The 7,221-nt window shown below is 33.2% G+C and overlaps 1 non-coding gene across 1 annotated transcript; it reads right to left on the bottom strand.

The window, feature by feature from the left end:
- Positions 1–939: 939 nt before the first annotated feature.
- Positions 940–1,046, bottom strand: LOC121213102 (small nucleolar RNA R71). Its single transcript, XR_005908470.1, has one exon. It is a non-coding gene; the product is annotated as a small nucleolar RNA R71 (small nucleolar RNA).
- Between the last annotated feature and the right edge of the window lie 6,175 nt (positions 1,047–7,221).

The raw sequence follows: 7,221 nt of genomic DNA, 5'->3' as shown, positions 1-7,221 counted from the left end.
ATTTTCCTATTTCATTCTCTGTTGCGTTCGTAGTTAAATTAGATTAGTAAATTTAGATTAAAAACAATCACTTCAATTTATCGGCTAAGTAATAGAAAAACGGTAATTACTAGTACTTTTAGTCCTCGAGGATACGATATTCCCTACTCACCATAGCTATACTATTGTTCGATAGGTGTGCTTGCCTTTGTCGTAATTATAGTTAGCTTAGTGACCATCAAGTTTTTAGCGCCATTGTTGAGGACTAAAATATTAGGAACACTCAATTTTTATTAATTTAGCCATTTTTATTTTATTATATTTTTACTTTTAGTTTAATTTTTGTTAACTAATTTTTCTTTTATTTTCTTCTGGCAGGTTCCTTTAGTTTATGACTAGAAGAAACCCGTCGGGACCATTACTGTTTGACAGTGAAATTGAAAGTACAGCTTGCAAAAATCGTAGAGAAGCAAGACAGAGTCGACAGAGTATAGTAGATGAGTAAGAGGACGTTATTATTATTACTGAAGATATGGGTGATAATCGGAATAATCAGCTACCTCCTGCAGTTACTGCAAATCCAGATCTTCTTCCTTGTACTATGTACAATTATATCAAGCCCACTCTAATTAGGGCTAAATCGAGTATTGTGAGACCCACTATTGCTTCAAATAATTTTCAACTGAAGTCAAACACTATTCAGATGGTACAATAATTTTTTCAATTCGATGGTTTGCAAGACGAAGATCCAAATACTCATTTGGCTAATTTTTGGAAGTCTGTGACACTTTCAAGATAAATGGTGTTTCTAACGATGCAATTCACCTACGACTGTTTCCCTTCTCGTTGAGGAAAAAAGCTAAACAGTGGTTGAACTCTTTACCACGAGGTTCTATCACTACATAGGACCAAACGACCGAGAAATTCCTACTAAAGTACTTCCCACCGGCTAAGATAGCCAAGTTAAGGAAGGATATCTCTTCCTTCTTTTAGATCAACTTAGAAACCTTATATGATGCATGGGAGAGGTATAAGGACTTATTGAGATGATGTCCTCACCATGGTTTACCTCTATGGCTAGAGGTTCAAACCCTTTACAGCAGTTTGAACCCCTCAACTAGGCAGTTGATTGGTGCAGTAGCCAGTGGTACTCTGAAGAATAAAACACTTGAAGCAGGTTATGAGTTTATAGAGGAGACGACACTGAATAATTATCAATGGCAAGTCATAAGGACGAAACTGACTAGAGCAGCTGCTGTTTTCAATCTAGATGCGATCACCATGCTATTGAATCAGGTCGAATAATTAAATAAAAAATTGATGGTTTATATGGTTCTACGCAGGTACATTCAGTGATGTAATGCGATACGAACGAAGGACGAATGTACAATCCAGAATTTTTACCCTACGGTCCTAGCACAAAGAATGAACAAATCAACTGTACGAGTAATAATTCTAGGCCTCAAAATAATCCTTATAGTAACACCTATAATGTAGGTTGGAGGAACCATCTAATTTCTCTTAGGGTGGTCAAGGAAATCAAAGAGCACAACCCCTTCCAAGCTTCCAACAACAACCTTACCAGCAAAAGAAGAAGTCGAATCTTGAGGAGATGTTAACGAAGTTTATCTCGGTGTTAGAAACTAGCTTTCAAAACACTGAGGTGGCACTTAAAGATCAGCAAGCGTCAATGCAAGGACTCGAGAATCAAATCGGTCAACTTGCTAAATTGATTTCAAAAAGACAACAAGGTAGTTTGACTAGTAATACCAAAACCAACCCTAGAGAGTAACTTCATGCAATTACTGTGCATGATGAAGTAAGGTTAGTTGAATCTGAACCAGAACCGAGGCAAGAAATTATGGTCAGTAACGGTAACGTCGAGGCAAGCTAGAATGAACAAAAATCGATCGGTAATGAACATAAACCTCGTGTGCCATATCCGAATGCAATGAATAGAGACCACACAAACGAACAATTTGGTAAATTTTTTAAACTTCTGAAAAAATTACATATTAACTTATCGTTTATTGAAGATCTTTCGCAGATGCCCAATTCCGTTAAATTTTTAAATGAGCTTTTGGCAAACAAATGGTAGATGATTTGTCACATATGGAGCTAAATGCAGTTTGTTCAGTTATTTGACAAAATAAGCTACCCAACAAATTCAAAGATTCAAGGAGTTTTACTATTCCTTGTTTAATTGATAGTTTTATTTTAATAATGCTTTGGCTGATTTAGGGGCTAGTATTAATGTCATGCCCTATAAAATGTTTAAGCAATTAGGTCTTAGGAAACCCAAACAAACTAGGATGAGTATTCAATTAGCAGATAGAACTATTAGATTTCCTTGGGGGATTATTGAAGATATTCTTGTCAAAATTGATAAATTCATATTCCCAGTTGATTTTGTTGTTTTAAACATGGATGAGGATAGTGACATACCTCTAATTCTAGTCCGGCCTTTTTTAGCAATTTCCAGAACTATTATTGATGTTGGTACAGGTGAATTAATACTTCATGTAGGTGATGACACGATTACACTTCAAGCTCGTGATTCTGTTAAGACATCTAGTGATCGAGATGATTATACAAGTTATGTTAATATGAGTAACCTTGTGACTCAAACTTCTTTGCAAGAAACCCCTCAGAAAAACCTGATGGAGCCACATTCCAGTCCATATGACAGAAAAAAAATGACTCATGAAGAACGAATGCTACAGATCGATGAACTAGACGAATGGCGAGCACATGTCAATGAGAAACCGAGAATACACGATGCAGAACCAAAACGATGCCATGATGAGCATGTGGATGCACTGAACCAATTTAAGGTTGGAGACAAGGTACTTCTAGATAAAACAGATCCTTGAATTACCATTTCGAAGCTTGATCCAATCAAATCAAATCCCTTTACAGTACTAAATATCTTCCCATTCGGTACAGTCGAGGTAACTCATTCTGAATTTGGCACATTTAAGGTAAATAGTACTTGAATTAAACCTTATTTTGATAATAGAATTGATAACTAGAAAGAGGATTTTCGACTCCGCGAACTACCGTGACCAAGCGAATACGAGGCAAGTCGAGGTTAAACTTTAAATAAGCGCTTCTCGGGAGGCAACCCGAATTTTTAAATTTTGCTAATACTTTTTATTCCATTGCATGCTAATTTAAAATCTTAAAAAAAGTGTGTTTTTGACCCACACAGCCTGGACACACGGGCGTATGGGAACACACGGCCTAGACACATGGGCATGTCGCAGGCCGTGTGTGAAATGGGGTAATCGACAGTGAGTTACACAGTCTAGCGACACGGCCGTATGACCCACACAGCCTGGCCACACGGGCATGTGGGATCTCACATGGGCATGGGAGAAGCGAAGGAAAACACACACAGCCTTGAAACACGGCCATGTGGCACACACGGCTTGGACACACGGGCCTGTCCTAGGCCATGTGAAACCTAGAGCTAATTTTTTCAATTTTAAATCAAGTCAAAGAGTTACATGGGCAAGGCACACAGCTGTGTGAGAGACACAGTCGGGTCACATGGGCGTATGGGAGTCCACACGAGCCTGAGAGAAATGAAGGAGATCACACATGGCCTGTACACACGAACGTGTCCATGGCCGTGTAAAAACTGAGTTAATTTTTAATTGCACAGGGCTAAAAATACTCCACACGACCATATGGCCCAAACCCTAGAATTCTTTTCTCAATTTGTCTTTTTCTTCTTCCCCAACCAAGCCACCCCCTTTTATTTTATTTTATGTATTATTATTTTTATATTATTTATTTTTATTTTACTAATTTTATTTTATTTGTTTATTTTTATTTATTACTCCTATACTTAGATTTTTAAATTTATTTTAATTTTTCTACTATTTCTATTTTATTTATTATTATTTTTTTATTATTACAATTACATTTAAGTTTATTGGTATCATTGAATTTATTATTATTATTATTTTTGTTTTCTTTTTTTATTTATCTTTCTTTCTAATGTTGTTTTAGTTGCTTGATTTTTTTTTATTTTCTTCAACTTATTTTCATTATTATCTTTTGAAATATATTTTTGTGGTTTTTTCTAATTGAGTTATAACCTCTTAATCTTCTCTATTATTTTTGTTTACTTTTCTTATTAGTTTGCTCAGAATCATGCATTACATTTAGATTCGACTACAATTCTATTTTTCAGTATTCTGGGGATTTCATCCAATATTCAGGGCAGTTTCAGTTTTCTCCCTCTCTTATGATATTTTATTTATAATGTGATTATATATGTTTGTACAGTGAGGGTAATGTACATTTCAAGTGTGTGGAGGTTATTTATATAATTATTAGAATATCCATGAATTATGTCTTGGGTTTAGTAATTTTCTCATACTTCTATTAGAATGAATTTTTATCGATTTGTGATTTTTATTGATGTGTTTTGGATTAAGTTCATAGATATTTATGCATTGGTTGTTTTAAACTTTAAGATATGAGAGAATCAAGAATGATAAGTTTATTTTCAGAATAAATATTTTTTTAGGTTGTTTCCCTGAATTGAGGTGTTACCTTGAAGTTTTAAATTTACAAGTTTGAAAACCATAGTTTTTTGTGAGATTTTGAGCCTTTAGAGCATACAGTTTTCTTACTCATTTTATTATTGATATGAGTGTGTCAATTTGACTTTTTATTCTAGAACTTGTGTCGATTATACATGTCGAGACCACACCTTCGATTTGATATATTGAGATGATAAAGGCACTTAGGTTTTAACCCACTTATCTCATAAAAAGCCTACCTTTTTAATTAACCCTTAGTGAACCCCGTTGAGCCTAACACATCGTTTCTTAATTTACCTATTAATTTTAACCCATAACTCTTCTTTTTTTTGTTCATTTAAGATTTTTCCTGTTTTATTGATTCCCTTTTTGTCAATATTTGATTTGGTTAGTTGCCTAAGTGTGCTCTTTTGTTTGATTTGCTGAATTATTTATTATTGTTAAAAAAATTGAAAAAGAAAAAGAAAAAGAAAATCGAGAAAAAAATATATTGATTATTATTTAGTTCTATGTTGATTGAGCCTGAACAGTTAAATTCATATTTTAAGAAGAAACTTGTTTTTAATCTTGAATAGTTTTCAATTAATGTAATTGTTTTTAATTCAGTATTTTTTTATTTTTCTAGATTGGTAATTTATCAATTCGATCTCGATTTTAACCATTTTTTTCAGCATTTCTCCAGACCCTTAACCTAAGCCCCATTACAACCTCTTAATGACCTTTTGATCTGTGTATCATATCATTTTATAGTGGTGGAGATTTGATTTTCATGCAATCCTATGGTAATGACTTTTCTTATTTGACTATTGAGTGCTTATTCTTGAACCTTAAACACTTCGAGTGATTTGAGTGAACCTTTAGTAAGGATGTCGATTCTTATCGATTTTGAATTAAAGGTAATTACTTAGATAAATGAAAATACCTATGTTTTCATACTTTAAAAATGTTCGACTTGGATTGTTTAAATCTTTATTACTCTTTTAGTTGAATTATCAATGTATGATTATTTGTGAATTATTTCGAAATATTATTTATGAGAATTATAAGTTGAGAAAGATTAATTTTAATTCTGAGTTGAGGATTTTGCTTAAGGACAAGCAAACACTTAAGTGTGAGGATATTTGATAAGCCATAAAAGTAACATATTTTTAATCTCATTCTTGATGCGTTTTTGGATGATTTATTATGTAAATTAGTGAATTTGATGCTCCTAATCCTTTAAATTCATGTTTCCATACTTAGGTGAGCATAGAGGAGTGAAAAGTGTGGAAAAAAGCCAAAATCGAACAAAAAGAGATGTTTTCAGTATCCACACGGCCTAAGCATTTCCACATGGGCTGGCCACACGCCCATGTGCCAGCCCATGTCAATTTTGCAATCTATTTCCCAAATACGTGAAAAATCCCAATTTTTAGGCTTTCTGAGCATTCTAGAGTCCATAAATACCAATCAGAAGAAGACCTAAGGGGGCACGCAGAGAAGATCGAAGAAAAGACTCAAAGAACGCCATCAGAATCAACTTGAAAACGGATCTCCTTTAATATTGAAGATCTCCATTTAATTTCCTTCAAAGTTTTATTAAGTTTCTTTATATCTTGTTGTTATCCTAATTTTGAGATGTTTCCATTCCAAATTATGAACTAAATTCCCTAGATACCTAGGAAAGATGAAACCTATGATGAATCTTATTGTTTAATTTCTGATTTACATGATAAATACTTGATTCTTGTTCTCAATTATGTATGCTTATTTCGTGTTTTAATATTTTCAAGATATTGATTCATGTTTAATATGCTTATTTCAGTATAACAAAAGACTATGTTTAAGAGTAGATCTAACATAATTGAGTGGAGTTGCATGTAATCCTAAAAATAGGATGACATAAATCTATCGGATTAGAGTCAAATCTCATAAAGGACTCCATAGATCGAGTTAATGCGATAATAGAGGTTTTAATTAGAAAGAGATTTCAATTAATCAACGTAGAGTCAATTGTTCTTACTCTCGAAAGAAACATTAACATAATTTAGGGATTCCTACGGATCAAGACACAAGTGAACAAATAGTTTAATTCAGATTTAGAATAATAGGTGAAATCTAGGTGGATCCTTTCCTGGGTATTCTCTATCTAATTGATTATCTTCGATTATTTTCCTATTTCATTCTCTGTTACGTTCGTAGTTAAATTAGATTAGTAAATTTAGATTAAAAACAATCACTTCAATTTATCGGCTAAGTAATAGAAAAACGGTAATTACTAGTACTTTTAGTCCTCGTGGATACGATATTCCCTACTCACCATAGCTATACTATTGTTCGATAGGTGTGCTTGCCTTTGTCGTAATTATAGTTAGCTTAGTGACCATCAAGTTTTTAGCGCCATTGTTGAGGACTAAAATATTAGGAACACTCAATTTTTATTAATTTAGCCATTTTTATTTTATTATATTTTTACTTTTAGTTTAATTTTTGTTAACTAATTTTTCTTTTATTTTCTTCTGGCATGTTCCTTTAGTTTATGACTAGAATAAACCCGTCGAGACCATTACTGTTTGACAGTGAAATTGAAAGTACAGCTTGCAAAAATCATAGAGAAGCAAGACAGAGTCGACAGAGTATAGTAGATGAGTAAGAGGACGTTATTATTATTACTGAAGATATGGGTGATAATCGGAATATTCAGCTA

This window comes from Gossypium hirsutum, chromosome A13 (genome assembly GCF_007990345.1).
Source record: "Gossypium hirsutum isolate 1008001.06 chromosome A13, Gossypium_hirsutum_v2.1, whole genome shotgun sequence".
NCBI lineage: Eukaryota > Viridiplantae > Streptophyta > Magnoliopsida > Malvales > Malvaceae > Gossypium > Gossypium hirsutum.
The sequence above is the reverse complement of the archived record's forward strand: the minus strand, read 5'-3'. Positions and strand labels throughout refer to the sequence as shown.